Source organism: Chiloscyllium punctatum, unplaced genomic scaffold (assembly GCF_047496795.1).
Source record: "Chiloscyllium punctatum isolate Juve2018m unplaced genomic scaffold, sChiPun1.3 scaffold_406, whole genome shotgun sequence".
Classification (NCBI taxonomy): domain Eukaryota; kingdom Metazoa; phylum Chordata; class Chondrichthyes; order Orectolobiformes; family Hemiscylliidae; genus Chiloscyllium; species Chiloscyllium punctatum.
Window position 1 is genome coordinate 111,089 of NW_027310140.1, and position 20,894 is coordinate 131,982.

The 20,894-nt window shown below is 54.8% G+C and overlaps 1 long non-coding RNA gene across 1 annotated transcript; it reads right to left on the bottom strand.

Moving 5' to 3' along the window:
- Positions 1-19,646: 19,646 nt before the first annotated feature.
- LOC140472679 (uncharacterized) lies at positions 19,647-20,406 on the bottom strand. The gene is made up of 2 exons (XR_011957819.1): positions 20,137-20,406; positions 19,647-20,076 (listed from the first exon to the last, which is right to left on the bottom strand). It is a non-coding gene; the product is annotated as an uncharacterized lncRNA (long non-coding RNA).
- Between the last annotated feature and the right edge of the window lie 488 nt (positions 20,407-20,894).

Genomic DNA, 20,894 nt, shown 5'->3' on the forward strand with positions numbered 1-20,894 from the left:
GGGATGTGCAGGTTAGGGTGGATTGGCGGTGCTAAATTGTCCCGTAGTGCCCAGGGATGTGCAGGTTTAGGGTGGATTGGCTGTGCTAAATTGTCCCCGTAGTGCCCAGGGATGTACAGGTTAGGGTGGATTGGCCCGTGCTAAATTGTCCCCGTAGTGCCCAGGGATGTGCAGGTCAGGGTGGATTGGCTGTGCTAAAATGTCACCGTGTTGCCCAGGGATGTGCAGGTTAGGGTGGATTGGCCGTGCTAAATTGTCCCTGTAGTGCCCAGGGATGTGCAGGTTAGGGTGGATTGGCCGTGCTAAATTGTCCCCGTAGTGCCCAGGGATGTGCAGGTTAGGGTGGATTGGCCCGTGCTAAATTGTCCCTGTCGTGCCCAGAGATGTGCAGGTTCGGGTGGATTGGCCGTGCTAAATTGTCCCCGTAGTGCCCAGGGATGTACAGGTTAGGGTGGATTGGCCGTGCTAAATTGTCCCATAGTGCCCAGGGATGTACAGGTTAGGGTGGATTGGCCGTGCTAAATTGTCCCTGTCGTGCCCAGGGATGTGCAGGTAAGGGTGGATTTGCTGTGCTAAATTGTCCCGTAGTGCCCAGGGATGTGCAGGTTTGGGTGGATTGGCCGTACTAAATTGTCCCGAAGTGCCCAGGGATGTGCAGGTTAGGGTGGATTGGCCATGCTAACTTGTCCCCGTGGTACCCAGGGATGTGAAGGTTAGGGTGGATTGGCCGTGCTAAATTGTCCCTGTAGTGCCCAGGGATGTGCAGGTTAGGGTGGATTGGCCATGGTAAATTGTCCCGTCGTGCCCAGGGATGTACAGGTTAGAGTGGATTGGCCGTGCTAAATTGTCCCTGTAGTGCCCAGGGATGTGCAGGTTAGGGTGGATAGGCCGTGCTAAATTGTCCCGTAGTGCCCAGGGATGTGCAGGTTTGGGTGGATTGGCCGTGCTAAATTGTCCCTGCAGTGCCCAGGGATGTGCAGGTTAAGGTGGATTGGCCGTGCTAAATTGTCCCGAAGTGCGCAGGGATGCGCAGGTTAGGGTGGATTGGCCGTGCTAAATTGTCCCGAAGTGCCCAGGGATGTGCAGGTTGGGGTGGTTTGGCCGTGCTAAATTGTCCCGTAGTGCCCAGGGATGTGCGGGTTAGGGTGGATTGGCCGTGCTAAATTGTCCCGTTGTGCCCAGGGATGTGCAGGTTAGGGTGAATTGGCCGTGCTAAATTGTCCCCGTAGTGCCCAGGGATGTGCAGGTTAGGGTGGATTGGCCCGTGCTAAATTGTCCCCGTAGTGCCCATGGATGTGCAGGATAGGGTGGATTGGCCGTGCTAAATGGTCCCGTAGTGCCCAGGGATGTGCAGGTTAGGGTGGATTGGCCGTGCTAAATTGTCCCCGTAGTGCCCAGGGATGTGCAGGTCAGGGTGGATTGGCCGTGCTAAATTGTCCCGTAGTGCCCAAGGATGTACAGGTTAGGGGGGATTCGCCATGCTAAATTGTCACCGTGTTACCCAGGGATTTGCAGGTTAGGGTGGATTGGCCGTGCTAAATTGTCCCCATAGTGCCCAGGGATTTGCAGGTTAGGGTGGATTGGCCGTGCTAAATTGTCCCCGTAGTGCCCAGGGATGTGGAGGTTAGGGTGGATTGGCCGTGCTAAATTGTTCCCGTACTGCCCAGGATGTGCAGGTCAGGGTGGATTGGCCGTGCTAAATTCTACCCGTAGTGCCCAGGGATGTGCAGGTTAGGGTGGATTGGCCGTGCTAAATTGTCCCATAGTGCCCTAGGATGTACAGGTTTGGGTGTATTTGCCGTGCTAAAGTGTCCCATAGTGCCCAGGGATGCACTGGTTAGGGTGGACTGGCCATGCTAAATTGTCCCCGTAGTGCCCAGCGATGTGCAGGTCAGGGTGGATTGGCCGTGCTAAATTGTCCCTGTAGTGCCCAGGGATGTGCAGGTTAGGGTGGATTGGCCATGCTAAATTGTCCCATAGTGCCCCGGGATGTACAGGTTTGGGTGGATTTGCCATGCTAAAGTGTCCCATAGTGCCCAGGGATGCACTGGTTAGGGTGGATTGGCCGTGCTAAATTGTCCCCGTCGTTCCCAGGAATGTGCAGGTTAGGGTGGATTGGCCGTGCTAAATTGTCCCCGTAGTGCCCAGCGATGTGCAGGTCAGGGTGGATTGGCCGTGCTAAATTGTCCCTGTCGTGCCCAGGGATGTGCAGGTTAGGGTGGATTGGCCGTGCTAAATTGTCCCCGTAGTGCCCAGGGATGTGCAGGTTAGGGTCGATTGGCCGTGCTAAATTGTCCCCGTAGTGCCCAGGGATGTGCAGGTTAGGGTCGATTGGCCGTGCTAAATTGTCCCCGTAGTGCCCATGGATGTTCAGGTTAGGGTGGATTGGCCTTGCTAAATTGTCCCATAGTGCCCAGGGATGTGTCGGTTAGGGTGGATTGGCCCGTGCTAAATTGTCCCTGTAGTGCCCAGGGATGTACAGGTTAGGGTGGATTGGCCGTGATAAATTGACCCCGTACTGCCCAGGGATGTGCAGGTTAGGGTGGATTGGCCCGTGCTAAATTGTCCCCCTAGTGCCCAGGGATGTGCAGGTTCGGGTGGATTGGCCGTGCTAAATTGTCCCCATAGTGCCCAGGGATGTGCAGGTTCGGGTGGATTGGCCTTGGTAAACTTTACCTGTCGTGCCCAGGGATGTGCAGGTTCGGGTGGATTGGCTGTGCTAAATTGTCCCTGTAGTGCCCAGGGATGTGCAGGTTAGGGTGGATTGGCCGTGCTAAATTGTCCCCATAGTGCCCAGGGATGTGCAGGTTAGGGTGGATTGGCCGTGTTAAATTGTCCCCATAGTGCCCAGGGATGTACAGGTTAGGGTGGATTGGCTGCGCTAAATTGTCCCCGTAGTGCCCAGGGATGTGCAGGTTCGGGTGGAGTGGCCGTGCTAAATTGTCCCCGTGGTACCCATGGATGTGCAGGTTAGGGTGGATTGGCCGTGCTGAATGGTCCCGTAGTGCCCAGGGATGTGCAGGTTAGGGGGGATTGACCGTGCTAAATTGTACCCGTAGTGCCCAGGGATGTACAGGTTAGGGTGGATTGGCTGTGCTAAATTGTCCCATACTGCCCAGGGATGTGCAGGTTAGGGTGGATTGGCCGTGGTAAACTTTACCTGTAGTGCCCAGGGATGTGCAGGTTAGGGTGGATTGGCCGTGCTAAATTTTCCCCGTAGTGCCCAGGGATGTGCAGGTTAGGGTGGATTGGCTGTGCTAAATTGTCCCCGTAGTGCCCAGGGATGTGCAGGTTAGGGTGGATTGGTCCATGCTAAATTGTCCCCGTAGTGCCCAGGGATGTGCAGGTTAGGGTGGATTGGCCGTGGTAAACTTTACCTGTCGTGCCCAGGGATGTGCAGGTTCGGGTGGATTGGCCGTGCTAAATTGTCCCTGTAGTGCCCAGGGATGTGCAGGTTAGGGTGGATTGGCCGTGCTAAATTGTCCCCGTAGTGCCCAGGGATGTGCAGGTTAGGGTGGATTGGCCGTGTTAAATTGTCCCCGTAGTGCCCAGGGATGTGCAGGTTAGGGTGGATTGGCCGTGGTCAACTTTACCTGTAGTGCCCAGGGATGTGCAGGTTAGGGTGGATTGGCCGTGCTAAATTTTCCCCGTAGTGCCCAGGGATGTGCAGGTTAGGGTGGATTGGCTGTTTTAAATTGTCCCCGTAGTGCCCAGGGATGTGCAGGTTAGGGTGGATTGGCCCGTGCTAAATTGTCCCCGTAGTGCACAGGGATGTACAGGTTAGGGTGGATTGGCCGTGCTAAATTGTCCCTGTAGGGCTCGGGGATGTGCAGTTTAGGGTGGATTGGCCGTGCTAAATTGTCCCCGTAGTGCCAAGGGATGTGCAGGTTAGGGTTGATTGGCCGTGCTAAATTGTCCCCGTAGTGCCCTGGGATGTGCAGGTTAGGGTGGATTGGCCGTGCTAAATTGTCCCATAGTGCCCAGGGATGTGCAGGTTAGGGTGGATTGGTGGTGCTAAATTGTCCCGTAGTGCCCAGGGATGTGCAGGTTTAGGGTGGATTGGCCCGTGCTAAATTGTCGCCGTAGTGCCCAGGGATGTGCAGGTTAGGGTGGATTGGCCATGCTAAATTGTGCCGTAGTGCCCAGGGATGTGCAGGTTTAGGGTGGATTGGCCATGCTAAATTGTGCCGTACTGCCCAGGGATGTGCAGGTTAGGGTGGATTGGCCGTGCTAAATTGTCCCCGTAGTGCCCAGGGATGTGCAGGTTAGGGTGGATTGGCCGTGCTAAATTGTCCCGTAGTGCCCAGGGATGTGCAGGTTAGGGTGGATTGGCCGTGCTAAATTGTCCTGTAGTGCCCAGGGATGTGCAGGTTAGGGTGGATAGGCCGTGCTAAATTGTCCCGTAGTGCCCAGGGATGTGCAGGTTACGGTGGATAGGCCGTGCTAAATTGTCCCGTAGTGCCCAGGGATGTGCAGGTTAGGGTGGATTGGCCGTGCTAAATTGTCCCTGTCGTGCCCAGGGATGTGCAGGTTAGGGTGGATTGGCTGTGCTAAATTGTCCCGTAGTGCCCAGGGATGTGCAGGTTTGGGTGGATTGGCCGTACTAAATTGTCCCAAAGTGCCCAGGGATGTGCAGGTTAGGGTGGATTGGCCATGCTAACTTGTCCCCGTGGTACCCAGGGATGTGAAGGTTAGGGTGGATTGGCCGTGCTAAATTGTCCCTGTAGTGCCCAGGGATGTGCAGGTTAGGGTGGATTGGCCGTGCTAAATTGTCACCGTGTTGCCCAGGGATGTGCAGGTTAGGGTGGATTGGCCCGTGCTAAATTGTCCCGTAGTGCCCAGGGATGTGCGGGTTAGGGTGGATTGGCCGTGCTAAATTCTCACCGTGTTGCCCAGGGATGGGCAGGTTAGGGTGGATTGGCCGTGATAAATTGTCCCGTAGTGCCCAGGGATGTGCAGGTTAGGGTGGATTGGCCGTGCTAAATTGTCCCCGTAGTGCACAGGAATGTATAGGTTAGGGTGGATTGGCCGTGCTAAATTGTCCCCGTAGTGCCCTGGGATGTACAGGTTAGGGTGGATTGGCCGTGCTAAATTGTCCCCGTAGTGCCCTGGGATGTACAGGTTAGGGTGGATTGGCCGTGCTAAATTGTCCCCGTAGTGCCCAGGGATGTACAGGTTAGGGTGGATTGGCCGTGCTAAATTGTCCCCGTAGTGCCCAGGGATGTGCAGGTTAGGGTGGATTGGCCGTGCTAAATTGTCCTGTAGTGCCCAGGGATGTGCAGGTTAGGGTGGATAGGCCGTGCTAAATTGTCCCGTAGTGCCCAGGGATGTGCAGGTTAGGGTGGATAGGCCGTGCTAAATTGTCCCCGTAGTGCCCAGGGATGTGCAGGTTAGGGTGGATTGGCCGTGCTAAATTGTCCCTGTCGTGCCAAGGGATGTGCAGGTTAGGATGGATTGGCTGTGCTAAATTGTCCCGTAGTGCCCAGGGATGTGCAGGTTTGGGTGGTTTGGCCGTACTAAATTGTCCCGAAGTGCCCAGGGATGTGCAGGTTAGGGTGGATTGGCCATGCTAACGTGTCCCCGTGGTACCCAGGGATGTGAAGGTTAGGGTGGATTGGCCGTGCTAAATTGTCCCTGTAGTGCCCAGGGATGTACAGGTTAGGGTGGATTGACTCGTGCTAAATTGTCCCCGTAGTGCCCTGGGATGTGCAGGTTAGGGTTGATTGGCCGTGCTAAATTGTCCCAAAGTGCCCAGGGATGTGCAGGTTAGGGTGGATTGGTGGTGCTAAATTGTCCCGTAGTGCCCAGGGATGTGCAGGTTTAGGGTGGATTGGCCGTGCTAAATTGTCCCTGTCGTGCCCAGGGATGTGCAGGTTTGGGTGGTTTGGCCGTACTAAATTGTCCCGAAGTGCCCAGGGATGTGCAGGTTAGGGTGGATTGGCCGTGCTAAATTGTCCCCGTAGTGCCAAGGGATGTGCAGGTTAGGGTTGATTGGCCGTGCTAAATTGTCCCCGTAGTGCCCTGGGATGTGCAGGTTAGGGTGGATTGGCCCGTGCTAAATTGTCCCATAGTGCCCAGGGATGTGCAGGTTAGGGTGGATTGGTGGTGCTAAATTGTCCCGTAGTGCCCAGGGATGTGCAGGTTTAGGGTGGATTGGCCCGTGCTAAATTGTCGCCGTAGTGCCCAGGGATGTGCAGGTTAGGGTGGATTGGCCATGCTAAATTGTGCCGTAGTGCCCAGGGATGTGCAGGTTTAGGGTGGATTGGCCATGCTAAATTGTGCCGTACTGCCCAGGGATGTGCAGGTTAGGGTGGATAGGCCGTGCTAAATTGTCCCGTAGTGCCCAGGGATGTGTGGGTTAGGGTGGATTGGCCGTGCTAAATTGTCCTGTAGTGCCCAGGGATGTGCAGGTTAGGGTGGATAGGCCGTGCTAAATTGTCCCGTAGTGCCCAGGGATGTGCAGGTTACGGTGGATAGGCCGTGCTAAATTGTCCCGTAGTGCCCAGGGATGTGCAGGTTAGGGTGGATTGGCCGTGCTAAATTGTCCCTGTCGTGCCCAGGGATGTGCAGGTTAGGGTGGATTGGCTGTGCTAAATTGTCCCGTAGTGCCCAGGGTTGTGCAGGTTTGGATGGATTGGCCGTACTAAATTGTCCCAAAGTGCCCAGGGATGTGCAGGTTAGGGTGGATTGGCCATGCTAACTTGTCCCCGTGGTACCCAGGGATGTGAAGGTTAGGGTGGATTGGCCGTGCTAAATTGTCCCTGTAGTGCCCAGGGATGTGCAGGTTAGGGTGGATTGGCCGTGCTAAATTGTCACCGTGTTGCCCAGGGATGTGCAGGTTAGGGTGGATTGGCCCGTGCTAAATTGTCCCGTAGTGCCCAGGGATGTGCGGGTTAGGGTGGATTGGCCGTGCTAAATTCTCACCGTGTTGCCCAGGGATGGGCAGGTTAGGGTGGATTGGCCGTGATAAATTGTCCCGCAGTGCCCAGGGATGTGCAGGTTAGGGTGGATTGGCCGTGCTAAATTGTCCCCGTAGTGCACAGGAATGTATAGGTTAGGGTGGATTGGCCGTGCTAAATTGTCCCCGTAGTGCCCTGGGATGTACAGGTTAGGGTGGATTGGCCGTGCTAAATTGTCCCCGTAGTGCCCAGGGATGTGCAGGTTAGGGTGGATTGGCCGTGCTAAATTGTCCCGTAGTGCCCAGGGATGTGCAGGTTAGGGTGGATTGGCCGTGCTAAATTGTCCCCGTAGTGCCCTGGGATGTACAGGTTAGGGTGGATTGGCCGTGCTAAATTGTCCCCGTAGTGCCCAGGGATGTGCAGGTTAGGGTGGATTGGCCGTGCTAAATTGTCCCGTAGTGCCCAGGGATGTGCAGGTTAGGGTGGATTGGCCGTGCTAAATTGTCCCCGTAGTGCCCCGGGATGTGCAGGTTAGGGTGGATTGGCCGTGCTAAATTGTCCCCGTAGTGCCCAGGGATGTACAGGTTAGGGTGGATTGGCCGTGCTAAATTGTCCCCGTAGTGCCCAGGGATGTGCAGGTTAGGGTGGATTGGCCGTGCTAAATTGTCCTGTAGTGCCCAGGGATGTGCAGGTTAGGGTGGATAGGCCGTGCTAAATTGTCCCGTAGTGCCCAGGGATGTGCAGGTTAGGGTGGATAGGCCGTGCTAAATTGTCCCGTAGTGCCCAGGGATGTGCAGGTTAGGGTGGATTGGCCGTGCTAAATTGTCCCTGTCGTGCCAAGGGATGTGCAGGTTAGGGTGGATTGACTCGTGCTAAATTGTCCCCGTAGTGCCCTGGGATGTGCAGGTTAGGGTTGATTGGCCGTGCTAAATTGTCCCAAAGTGCCCAGGGATGTGCAGGTTAGGGTGGATTGGTGGTGCTAAATTGTCCCGTAGTGCCCAGGGATGTGCAGGTTTAGGGTGGATTGGCCGTGCTAAATTGTCCCGTAGTGCCCTGGGATGTGCAGGTTTGGGTGGTTTGGCCGTACTAAATTGTCCCGTAGTGCCCAGGGATGTACAGGTTAGGGTGGATTGACTCGTGCTAAATTGTCCCCGTAGTGCCCTGGGATGTGCAGGTTAGGGTTGATTGGCCGTGCTAAATTGTCCCAAAGTGCCCAGGGATGTGCAGGTTAGGGTGGATTGGTGGTGCTAAATTGTCCCGTAGTGCCCAGGGATGTGCAGGTTTAGGGTGGATTGGCCGTGCTAAATTGTCCCGTAGTGCCCAGGGATGTGCAGGTTTGGGTGGTTTGGCCGTACTAAATTGTCCCGAAGTGCCCAGGGATGTGCAGGTTAGGGTGGATTGGCCGTGCTAAATTGTCCCCGTAGTGCCCAGGGATGTGCTGGTTAGGGTGGATTGGCCCGTGCTAACTTGTCCCCGTGGTACCCAGGGATGTGAAGGTTAGGTTGGATTGGCCGTGCTAAATTGTCCCCGTAGTGCCCAGGGATGTGCAGGTTAGGGTGGATTGGCCGTGCTAAATTGTCCCGACGTGCCCAGGGATGTACAGGTTAGGGTGGATTGGCCCGTGCTAACTTGTCCCCGTGGTACCCAGGGATGTGAAGGTTAGGGTGGATTGGCCGTGCTAAATTGTCCCTGTAGTGCCCAGGGATGTACAGGTTAGGGTGGATTGGCCCGTGCTAAATTGTCCCCGTAGTGCCCTGGGATGTGCAGGTTAGGGTGGATTGGCCGTGCTAAATTGTCCCAAAGTGCCCAGGGATGTGCAGGTTAGGGTGGATTGGCCGTGCTAAATTGTCCCGTAGTGCCCAGGGATGTGCAGGTTTAGGGTGGATTGGCCGTGCTAAATTGTCGCCGTAGTGCCCAGGGATGTGCAGGTTAGGGTGGATTGGCCATGCTAAATTGTGCCGTAGTGCCCAGGGATGTGCAGGTTTAGGGTGGATTGGCCATGCTAAATTGTGCCGTAGTGCCCAGGGATGTGCAGGTTAGGGTGGATAGGGCCGTGCTAAATTGTCCCGTAGTGCCCAGGGATGTGCAGGTTAGGGTGGATTGGCCATGCTAAATTGTGCCGTAGTGCCCAGGGATGTGCAGGTTAGGGTGGATAGGCCGTGCTAAATTGTCCCGTAGTGCCCAGGGATGTGCAGGTTAGGGTGGATAGGCCGTGCTAAATTGTCCCGTAGTGCCCAGGGATGTGCAGGTTAGGGTGGATTGGCCCGTGCTAAATTGTCCCTGTAGTGCCCAGGGATGTGCAGGTTAGGGTGGATAGGCCGTGCTAAATTGTCCCTGTAGTGCCCAGGGATGTGCAGGTTAGGGTGGATTCGCCGTGCTACATTGTCCCTGTCGTGCCCAGGGATGTGCAGGTTAGGGTGGATTGGCTGTGCTAAATTGTCCCGTAGTGCCCAGGGATGTGCAGGTTTGGGTGGATTGGCCGTACTAAATTGTCCCGAAGTGCCCAGGGATGTGCAGGTTAGGGTGGATTGGCCATGCTAACTTGTCCCCGTGGTACCCAGGGATGTGAAGGTTAGGGTGGATTGGCCGTGCTAAATTGTCCCTGTAGTGCCCAGGGATGTACAGGTTAGGGTGGATTGGCCCGTGCTAAATTGTCACCGTGTTGCCCAGGGATGTGCAGGTTAGGGTGGATTGGCCCGTGCTAAATTGTCCCGTTGTGCCCAGGGATGTGCGGGTTGGGGTGGATTGGCCGTGCTAAATTCTCACCGTGTTGCCCAGGGATGTGCAGGTTAGGGTGGATTGGCCGTGATAAATTGTCCCGTAGTGCCCAGGGATGTGCAGGTTAGGGTGGATTGGCCGTGCTAAATTGTCCCCGTAGTGCACAGGAATGTACAGGTTAGGGTGGATTGGCCGTGCTAAATTGTCCCCGTAGTGCCCTGGGATGTACAGGTTAGGGTGGATTGGCCGTGCTAAATTGTCCCCGTAGTGCCCAGGGATGTGCAGGTTAGGGTGGATAGGCCGTGCTAAATTGTCCCGTAGTGCCCAGGGATGTGCAGGTTAGGGTGGATTGGCCGTGCTAAATTGTCCCTGTCGTGCCCAGGGATGTGCAGGTTAGGGTGGATTGGCTGTGCTAAATTGTCCCGTAGTGCCCAGGGATGTGCAGGTTTGGGTGGATTGGCCGTACTAAATTGTCCCAAAGTGCCCAGGGATGTGCAGGTTAGGGTGGATTGGCCATGCTAACTTGTCCCCGTGGTACCCAGGGATGTGAAGGTTAGGGTGGATTGGCCGTGCTAAATTGTCCCTGTAGTGCCCAGGGATGTGCAGGTTAGGGTGGATTGGCCGTGCTAAATTGTCACCGTGTTGCCCAGGGATGTGCAGGTTAGGGTGGATTGGCCCGTGCTAAATTGTCCCGTAGTGCCCAGGGATGTGCGGGTTAGGGTGGATTGGCCGTGCTAAATTCTCACCGTGTTGCCCAGGGATGGGCAGGTTAGGGTGGATTGGCCGTGATAAATTGTCCCGTAGTGCCCAGGGATGTGCAGGTTAGGGTGGATTGGCCGTGCTAAATTGTCCCCGTAGTGCACAGGAATGTATAGGTTAGGGTGGATTGGCCGTGCTAAATTGTCCCCGTAGTGCCCTGGGATGTACAGGTTAGGGTGGATTGGCCGTGCTAAATTGTCCCCGTAGTGCCCAGGGATGTGCAGGTTAGGGTGGATTGGCCGTGCTAAATTGTCCCGTAGTGCCCAGGGATGTGCAGGTTAGGGTGGATTGGCCGTGCTAAATTGTCCCCGTAGTGCCCTGGGATGTACAGGTTAGGGTGGATTGGCCGTGCTAAATTGTCCCCGTAGTGCCCAGGGATGTGCAGGTTAGGGTGGATTGGCCGTGCTAAATTGTCCCGTAGTGCCCAGGGATGTGCAGGTTAGGGTGGATTGGCCGTGCTAAATTGTCCCCGTAGTGCCCCGGGATGTGCAGGTTAGGGTGGATTGGCCGTGCTAAATTGTCCCCGTAGTGCCCAGGGATGTACAGGTTAGGGTGGATTGGCCGTGCTAAATTGTCCCCGTAGTGCCCAGGGATGTGCAGGTTAGGGTGGATTGGCCGTGCTAAATTGTCCTGTAGTGCCCAGGGATGTGCAGGTTAGGGTGGATAGGCCGTGCTAAATTGTCCCGTAGTGCCCAGGGATGTGCAGGTTAGGGTGGATAGGCCGTGCTAAATTGTCCCGTAGTGCCCAGGGATGTGCAGGTTAGGGTGGATTGGCCGTGCTAAATTGTCCCTGTCGTGCCAAGGGATGTGCAGGTTAGGATGGATTGGCTGTGCTAAATTGTCCCGTAGTGCCCAGGGATGTGCAGGTTTGGGTGGTTTGGCCGTACTAAATTGTCCCGAAGTGCCCAGGGATGTGCAGGTTAGGGTGGATTGGCCCGTGCTAAATGGTCCCGTAGTGCCCAGGGATGTGAAGGTTAGGGTGGATTGGCCGTGCTAAATTGTCCCTGTAGTGCCCAGGGATGTACAGGTTAGGGTGGATTGACTCGTGCTAAATTGTCCCCGTAGTGCCCTGGGATGTGCAGGTTAGGGTTGATTGGCCGTGCTAAATTGTCCCAAAGTGCCCAGGGATGTGCAGGTTAGGGTGGATTGGTGGTGCTAAATTGTCCCGTAGTGCCCAGGGATGTGCAGGTTTAGGGTGGATTGGCCGTGCTAAATTGTCCCGTAGTGCCCAGGGATGTGCAGGTTTGGGTGGTTTGGCCGTACTAAATTGTCCCGAAGTGCCCAGGGATGTGCAGGTTAGGGTGGATTGGCCGTGCTAAATTGTCCCCGTAGTGCCAAGGGATGTGCAGGTTAGGGTTGATTGGCCGTGCTAAATTGTCCCCGTAGTGCCCTGGGATGTGCAGGTTAGGGTGGATTGGCCGTGCTAAATTGTCCCATAGTGCCCAGGGATGTGCAGGTTAGGGTGGATTGGTGGTGCTAAATTGTCCCGTAGTGCCCAGGGATGTGCAGGTTTAGGGTGGATTGGCCCGTGCTAAATTGTCGCCGTAGTGCCCAGGGATGTGCAGGTTAGGGTGGATTGGCCATGCTAAATTGTGCCGTAGTGCCCAGGGATGTGCAGGTTTAGGGTGGATTGGCCATGCTAAATTGTGCCGTACTGCCCAGGGATGTGCAGGTTAGGGTGGATAGGCCGTGCTAAATTGTCCCGTAGTGCCCAGGGATGTGCAGGTTAGGGTGGATTGGCCGTGCTAAATTGTCCTGTAGTGCCCAGGGATGTGCAGGTTAGGGTGGATAGGCCGTGCTAAATTGTCCCGTAGTGCCCCGGGATGTGCAGGTTACGGTGGATAGGCCGTGCTAAATTGTCCCGTAGTGCCCAGGGATGTGCAGGTTAGGGTGGATTGGCCCGTGCTAAATTGTCCCATAGTGCCCAGGGATGTACAGGTTAGGGTGGATTGGCTGTGCTAAATTGTCCCGTAGTGCCCAGGGATGTGCAGGTTTGGGTGGATTGGCCGTACTAAATTGTCCCAAAGTGCCCAGGGATGTGCAGGTTAGGGTGGATTGGCCATGCTAACTTGTCCCCGTGGTACCCAGGGATGTGAAGGTTAGGGTGGATTGGCCGTGCTAAATTGTCCCTGTAGTGCCCAGGGATGTGCAGGTTAGGGTGGATTGGCCGTGCTAAATTGTCACCGTGTTGCCCAGGGATGTGCAGGTTAGGGTGGATTGGCCCGTGCTAAATTGTCCCGTAGTGCCCAGGGATGTGCGGGTTAGGGTGGATTGGCCGTGCTAAATTCTCACCGTGTTGCCCAGGGATGGGCAGGTTAGGGTGGATTGGCCGTGATAAATTGTCCCGTAGTGCCCAGGGATGTGCAGGTTAGGGTGGATTGGCCGTGCTAAATTGTCCCCGTAGTGCACAGGAATGTATAGGTTAGGGTGGATTGGCCGTGCTAAATTGTCCCCGTAGTGCCCTGGGATGTACAGGTTAGGGTGGATTGGCCGTGCTAAATTGTCCCCGTAGTGCCCAGGGATGTGCAGGTTAGGGTGGATTGGCCGTGCTAAATTGTCCCGTAGTGCCCAGGGATGTGCAGGTTAGGGTGGATTGGCCGTGCTAAATTGTCCCCGTAGTGCCCTGGGATGTACAGGTTAGGGTGGATTGGCCGTGCTAAATTGTCCCCGTAGTGCCCAGGGATGTGCAGGTTAGGGTGGATTGGCCGTGCTAAATTGTCCCGTAGTGCCCAGGGATGTGCAGGTTAGGGTGGATTGGCCGTGCTAAATTGTCCCCGTAGTGCCCCGGGATGTGCAGGTTAGGGTGGATTGGCCGTGCTAAATTGTCCCCGTAGTGCCCAGGGATGTACAGGTTAGGGTGGATTGGCCGTGCTAAATTGTCCCCGTAGTGCCCAGGGATGTGCAGGTTAGGGTGGATTGGCCGTGCTAAATTGTCCTGTAGTGCCCAGGGATGTGCAGGTTAGGGTGGATAGGCCGTGCTAAATTGTCCCGTAGTGCCCAGGGATGTGCAGGTTAGGGTGGATTGGCCGTGCTAAATTGTCCCTGTCGTGCCAAGGGATGTGCAGGTTAGGATGGATTGGCTGTGCTAAATTGTCCCGTAGTGCCCAGGGATGTGCAGGTTTGGGTGGTTTGGCCGTACTAAATTGTCCCTGTAGTGCCCAGGGATGTACAGGTTAGGGTGGATTGACTCGTGCTAAATTGTCCCCGTAGTGCCCTGGGATGTGCAGGTTAGGGTTGATTGGCCGTGCTAAATTGTCCCAAAGTGCCCAGGGATGTGCAGGTTAGGGTGGATTGGTGGTGCTAAATTGTCCCGTAGTGCCCAGGGATGTGCAGGTTTAGGGTGGATTGGCCGTGCTAAATTGTCCCGTAGTGCCCAGGGATGTGCAGGTTTGGGTGGTTTGGCCGTACTAAATTGTCCCGAAGTGCCCAGGGATGTGCAGGTTAGGGTGGATTGGCCGTGCTAAATTGTCCCCGTAGTGCCCAGGGATGTGCTGGTTAGGGTGGATTGGCCCGTGCTAACTTGTCCCCGTGGTACCCAGGGATGTGAAGGTTAGGTTGGATTGGCCGTGCTAAATTGTCCCCGTAGTGCCCAGGGATGTGCAGGTTAGGGTGGATTGGCCGTGCTAAATTGTCCCGACGTGCCCAGGGATGTACAGGTTAGGGTGGATTGGCCCGTGCTAACTTGTCCCCGTGGTACCCAGGGATGTGAAGGTTAGGGTGGATTGGCCGTGCTAAATTGTCCCTGTAGTGCCCAGGGATGTACAGGTTAGGGTGGATTGGCCCGTGCTAAATTGTCCCCGTAGTGCCCTGGGATGTGCAGGTTAGGGTGGATTGGCCCGTGCTAAATTGTCCCAAAGTGCCCAGGGATGTGCAGGTTAGGGTGGATTGGCCGTGCTAAATTGTCCCGTAGTGCCCAGGGATGTGCAGGTTTAGGGTGGATTGGCCGTGCTAAATTGTCGCCGTAGTGCCCAGGGATGTGCAGGTTAGGGTGGATTGGCCATGCTAAATTGTGCCGTAGTGCCCAGGGATGTGCAGGTTTAGGGTGGATTGGCCATGCTAAATTGTGCCGTAGTGCCCAGGGATGTGCAGGTTAGGGTGGATAGGCCGTGCTAAATTGTCCCGTAGTGCCCAGGGATGTGCAGGTTAGGGTGGATTGGCCATGCTAAATTGTGCCGTAGTGCCCAGGGATGTGCAGGTTAGGGTGGATAGGCCGTGCTAAATTGTCCCGTAGTGCCCAGGGATGTGCAGGTTAGGGTGGATAGGCCGTGCTAAATTGTCCCGTAGTGCCCAGGGATGTGCAGGTTAGGGTGGATTGGCCCGTGCTAAATTGTCCCTGTAGTGCCCAGGGATGTGCAGGTTAGGGTGGATAGGCCGTGCTAAATTGTCCCTGTAGTGCCCAGGGATGTGCAGGTTAGGGTGGATTCGCCGTGCTACATTGTCCCTGTCGTGCCCAGGGATGTGCAGGTTAGGGTGGATTGGCTGTGCTAAATTGTCCCGTAGTGCCCAGGGATGTGCAGGTTTGGGTGGATTGGCCGTACTAAATTGTCCCGAAGTGCCCAGGGATGTGCAGGTTAGGGTGGATTGGCCATGCTAACTTGTCCCCGTGGTACCCAGGGATGTGAAGGTTAGGGTGGATTGGCCGTGCTAAATTGTCCCTGTAGTGCCCAGGGATGTACAGGTTAGGGTGGATTGGCCCGTGCTAAATTGTCACCGTGTTGCCCAGGGATGTGCAGGTTAGGGTGGATTGGCCCGTGCTAAATTGTCCCGTTGTGCCCAGGGATGTGCGGGTTGGGGTGGATTGGCCGTGCTAAATTCTCACCGTGTTGCCCAGGGATGTGCAGGTTAGGGTGGATTGGCCGTGATAAATTGTCCCGTAGTGCCCAGGGATGTGCAGGTTAGGGTGGATTGGCCGTGCTAAATTGTCCCCGTAGTGCACAGGAATGTACAGGTTAGGGTGGATTGGCCGTGCTAAATTGTCCCCGTAGTGCCCTGGGATGTACAGGTTAGGGTGGATTGGCCGTGCTAAATTGTCCCCGTAGTGCCCAGGGATGTGCAGGTTAGGGTGGATTGGCCGTGCTAAATTGTCCCCGTAGTGCCCAGGGATGTGCAGGTTAGGGTGGATTGGCCATGCTAAATTGTGCCGTAGTGCCCAGGGATGTGCAGGTTTAGGGTGGATTGCCCATGCTAAATTGTGCCGTAGTGCCCAGGGATGTGCAGGTTAGGGTGGATAGGCCGTGCTAAATTGTCCCGTAGTGCCCAGGGATGTGCAGGTTAGGGTGGATTGGCCATGCTAAATTGTGCCGTAGTGCCCAGGGATGTGCAGGTTAGGGTGGATAGGCCGTGCTAAATTGTCCCGTAGTGCCCAGGGATGTGCAGGTGAGGGTGGATAGGCCGTGCTAAATTGTCCCGTAGTGCCCAGGGATGTGCAGGTTAGGGTGGATTGGCCCGTGCTAAATTGTCCCTGTAGTGCCCAGGGATGTGCAGGTTAGGGTGGATAGGCCGTGCTAAATTGTCCCTGTAGTGCCCAGGGATGTGCAGGTTAGGGTGGATTCGCCGTGCTACATTGTCCCTGTCGTGCCCAGGGATGTGCAGGTTAGGGTGGATTGGCTGTGCTAAATTGTCCCGTAGTGCCCAGGGATGTGCAGGTTTGGGTGGATTGGCCGTACTAAATTGTCCCGAAGTGCCCAGGGATGTGCAGGTTAGGGTGGATTGGCCATGCTAACTTGTCCCCGTGGTACCCAGGGATGTGAAGGTTAGGGTGGATTGGCCGTGCTAAATTGTCCCTGTAGTGCCCAGGGATGTACAGGTTAGGGTGGATTGGCCCGTGCTAAATTGTCACCGTGTTGCCCAGGGATGTGCAGGTTAGGGTGGATTGGCCCGTTCTAAATTGTCCCGTTGTGCCCAGGGATGTGCGGGTTGGGGTGGATTGGCCGTGGTAAATTCTCACCGTGTTGCCCAGGGATGTGCAGGTTAGGGTGGATTGGCCGTGATAAATTGTCCCGTAGTGCCCAGGGATGTGCAGGTTAGGGTGGATTGGCCGTGCTAAATTGTCCCCGTAGTGCACAGGAATGTACAGGTTAGGGTGGATTGGCCGTGCTAAATTGTCCCCGTAGTGCCCTGGGATGTACAGGTTAGGGTGGATTGGCCGTGCTAAATTGTCCCCGTAGTGCCCAGGGATGTGCAGGTTAGGGTGGATTGGCCGTGCTAAATTGTCCCCGTAGTGCCCAGGGATGTGCAGGTTAGGGTGGATTGGCCCGTGCTAAATTGTCCCCGTCGTTCCCTGGGATGTACAGGTTAGGGTGGATTGGCCGTGCTAAATTGTCCCCGTAGTGCCCAGGGATGTGCAGGTTAGTGTGGATTGGTCGTGCTAAATTGTCCCCTTAGTGCCCAGGAATGTGCAGGTTAGGGTGGATTGGCCGTGCTAAATTGTCCCCGTCGTTCCCTGGGATGTACAGGTTAGGGTGGATTGGCCATGCTAAATTGTCCCCGTAGTGCCCAGGGATGTGCAGGTTAGGATGGATTGGCCCGTGCTAAATTGTCCCCATAGTGCCCAGGGATGTGCAGGTTAGGGTGGATTTGCCGTGCTAAATTGTCCCCATAGTGCCCAGGGTTGTGCATGTTAGTGTGGATTGGCCGTGCTAAGTTGGCGTCCTGTCTCTCTGATGTAGAGATGACCACATGCGTTGTGTTTCTCTTACAGAGGAGTGGTGTCCCGTTCGGCCAGGCTCATCGTCAAACTGCTTGCGAGATCTCCCTGCATTCCTTTGTCTGAAACCCAGGCTGAACAACCTTGCGGGGGGCCGGGTCTGAGCTCACTCAGATACGTGAAGACTTTGTTCAATCAAGTTTCGGTCGGAGGAGGTTTCTGCTGGGCGCTGAGCCAGAAGGTTCGCGTTTCTGGCTGTTCGGGTGAACTCTTAAAACCGCAAGGTGACAGGGTGAAGTTGTGAAGGAGAGTTACACACCCGAAATGTCAACATCCTGCCCTTTCCTGATGCTGCCTGCCTTGCTGTGTTCTCCCAGTCTCCTGCCTGTCGACTTGGGATTCAAGCACTTGCTCGAACTTTTGTCTTTATTCCCTGGAAAAGGGGCAAGATCGTTTCTTCCTTCTGGTCTGGAGAGAGACCGCACGTGAGAAACATCAGATTTCGCTGAATTGTAGTTTTCACCAAAGGGTTTGGTTATGGAATGGGGCCTCCATTGGAAACGCCGATAGCTAAGCAATACACTATGTTGTTCAGCACTTCCAGACACTTCTAGTTCCACCAATTTTATCGTATTTTTAAAAAAAGACTTATTTCAACTGCGTTGCATGAATTAAGCCAAGTGGTGGATCAACTGACCAGAACTGGGACACAGCATCGAACACTTCTCCTTTAATAAAAGGTAGGGGTGTGCGTGTGTCTCTCTCCCTCTCTCTTGTGCTTAGCACTGCTGTCTCACAGCACCAGGCACCCGGATTCGATTCCAGTCTCAGATGACTGTCTGTGTTAGCATATTCTCCCCGTGTCTGCGTGGGTTTCCTCCCACAGTCCAAAGATATGCAGGTTAGGATGGATTGTCCCGTGCTAAATTGTCCCGTAGTGCCCAGGGATGTACAGGTTAGGATGGATTGTCCCGTGCTAAATTGTCCCCGTAGTGCCCAGGGATGTGCGGGTTAGGGTGGATTGGCCGTGCTAAATTGTCCCCGTAGTGCCCAAGGATGTACAGGTTAGGGTGGATTGGCCGTGCTAAATTGTCCCCGTAGTGCCCAGGGATGTGCAGGTTAGGGTGGATTGGCCGTGCTAAATTGTCCCCGTAGTGCCCAGGGATGTGCAGGTTAGGGTGGATTGGCCGTGCTAAATTGTCCCCATAGTGCCCAGGGATGTACAGGTTAGGGTGGATTGGCCGTGCTAAATTGTCCCCGTAGTGTTAAGGGATGTACAGGTTTGGGTGGATTGGCCGTGCTAAATTGTCCCCGTAGTGCCCAGGGATGTACAGGTTAGGGTGGATTGACCGTGCTAAATTGTCCCCGTAGTGCCCAGGGATGTACAGGTTAGGGTGGATTGACCGTGCTAAATTGTCCCCGTAGTGCCCAGGGATGTACAGGTTAGGGTGGATTGGCCGTGCTAAATTGTCCCCGTAGTGTTAAGGGATGTACAGGTTTGGGTGGATTGGCCCGTGTTAAATTGTCCTTGTAGTGTTAAGGGATGTGTAAATTAGCTGCATTAGTGAGGGGTAAACTATAGGGCTCATAGGGTATGGGGAAAGGGGCCTGGGTAGGTTACTCTTCAGTGGGTTGGTTTGTGCTTATTAGGCAGAAGGGCATGTTACCGCTCTGTAGGGAATCTATTCGACTGTGACTGGGGACGGGCAGGAAGAGGAGTGGAATAGGAGAGCACCAATGCAGGACAGAGAAATGAATTCAGGGCAGGACTTATACACTTAATGGTAAGGTCCTGGGGAGTGTTGCTGAACAAAGAGACCTTGGAGTGCAGGTTCATAGCTCCTTGAAAGTGGAGTCGCAGGTCGATAGGATAGTGAAGGAGGCGTTTGGTATGCTTCCCTTTATTGGTCAGAGTATTGAGTCCAGGAGTTGGGAGGTCAGGTTGCGGCTGTACAGGATATTGGTTAGGGGCCACTGTTGGAATATTGGGTGCAATTCTGGTCTCCTTCCTATCGGGAAAGATGTTGTGAAACTTGAAAGGGTTCGGAAAAGATTTACAAGGATGTTGCCAGGGTTGGAGGGTCTGAGCTACAGGGAGAGGCTGAACAGGCTGGGGCTGTTTTCCCTGGAGTGTCGGAGGCTGAGGGGTGACCGTATAGAGGTTTATAAAATCATGGGGGGGGGCATGGATAGGGTAAATAGACAAGGTCTTTTCCCCCTGGGGTGGGGGAGTCCAGAATTAGAGGGGGGTAGGTTTAAGGTGAGAGGGGGGAAAGGGACCTGAGGGGTAACTTTTTCCCCCCAGAGGGTGGTGCGTGTGTGGAACGAGCTGCCAGAGGATGTGGTGGGGGCTGGTACAATGATAACATTTAAAAGGCGTCTGGATGGGGGACATGGATAGGGAGGGTTTAGGGGGAGAAAGGCGAAGTGCTGGGGAACGGGGGAGTGGATTAAGTTCGGATATCCAGATCAGCACAGACCAAAGGGTCTGTTTCCTTGCTGTTCATCTGAGTGACACAGCGGTGGTTTAATTATTTGAAATATTAACGTCACACACAAGTTTCCCTGAAGTTTGTGTCAGTTTACAGATAAACGATTCACTGGCTGTACACATGAGCCGGACATGAGGGAATAATCTTTAATATTATACCAAGGTGTATATACATAATATATAATATTACACACATACATTGCACAGACAAGTCCTGCCTGGAATATGCTGACAGACATTGGAGCTAACCCAGAATGTTTAACAGTTACAGATTATACACAAACACATCCATTCATCAATAAAACCCGGAGTCTGAGACATTCAACAAGGGATCAGGATTCATCGTTCAGCACCATCTGGGATTGGACAGCAGACAGCTTTCCACACTCAGTGCTCTATCACCTCCCTTCTGTGGCAAGGTAGGGAAAGCTCCCTCTACACCGTCCCCCCACTCCCAGGGACAGGGGGTTAGATAGAGAGTAAAGCTCCCTCTACACTGTCCCCCCACTCCAGGGGCAGGGGGGTAGATACAGAGTAAAGTTCCCTCTATACTGTCCCCCCCACTCCCAGGGACAGGGGGGGGTTAGATACAGAGTAAAGTTCCCTCTACACTGTCCCCCCACTCCCAGGGACAGGGGGGGTTAGATACAGAGTAAAGTTCCCTCTACACTGTCCCCCGACTCCCAGGGACAGGGGGTTAGATACAGAGTAAAGCTCCCTCTACACCGTCCCCCCACTCCCAGGGACAGGGGGTTAGATAGAGAGTAAAGCTCCCTCTACACTGTCCCCCCACTCCAGGGGCAGGGGGGTAGATACAGAGTAAAGTTCCCTCTATACTGTCCCCCCCACTCCCAGGGACAGGGGGTTAGATACAGAGTAAAGCTCTCTCTACACTGTCCCCCCACTCCCAGGGACAGGGGGGGTTAGATACAGAGTAAAGTTCCCTCTACACTGTCCCCCCACTCCAGGGGCAGGGGGGTAGATACAGAGTAAAGCTCCCTCTACACTCTTTTCAACTAGCAGTAAATGGTCCTGGGCTATTTTTAAACTGACAATGAGGATCCGTGGATAACCAAGCACCGCCCAGACAGGTACATCACTGGATTAGAGACAGAGTAAAGCTCCCCCTACATGGTCCTCATCGAACAGATACAGCACAGGGTTATGTACAGTCAGGTGGGAGGGTCAGCGCGGGGAGATAGTTCAGCGTATCCTGGGAAGAAGGTTTACAGAGCGTGAAAACAACCAGGGACAGGCAGACAGACAGACACTGGAGACAGAGGGAGAGCTGGAAACCAATGACCTTTGGACCCAGGAAGGTGGAAGGGGGGTTCGTGTGCACGAGTGTCAGCGTGTGCGCGTGAGTGTGCGCGAGTGTGCG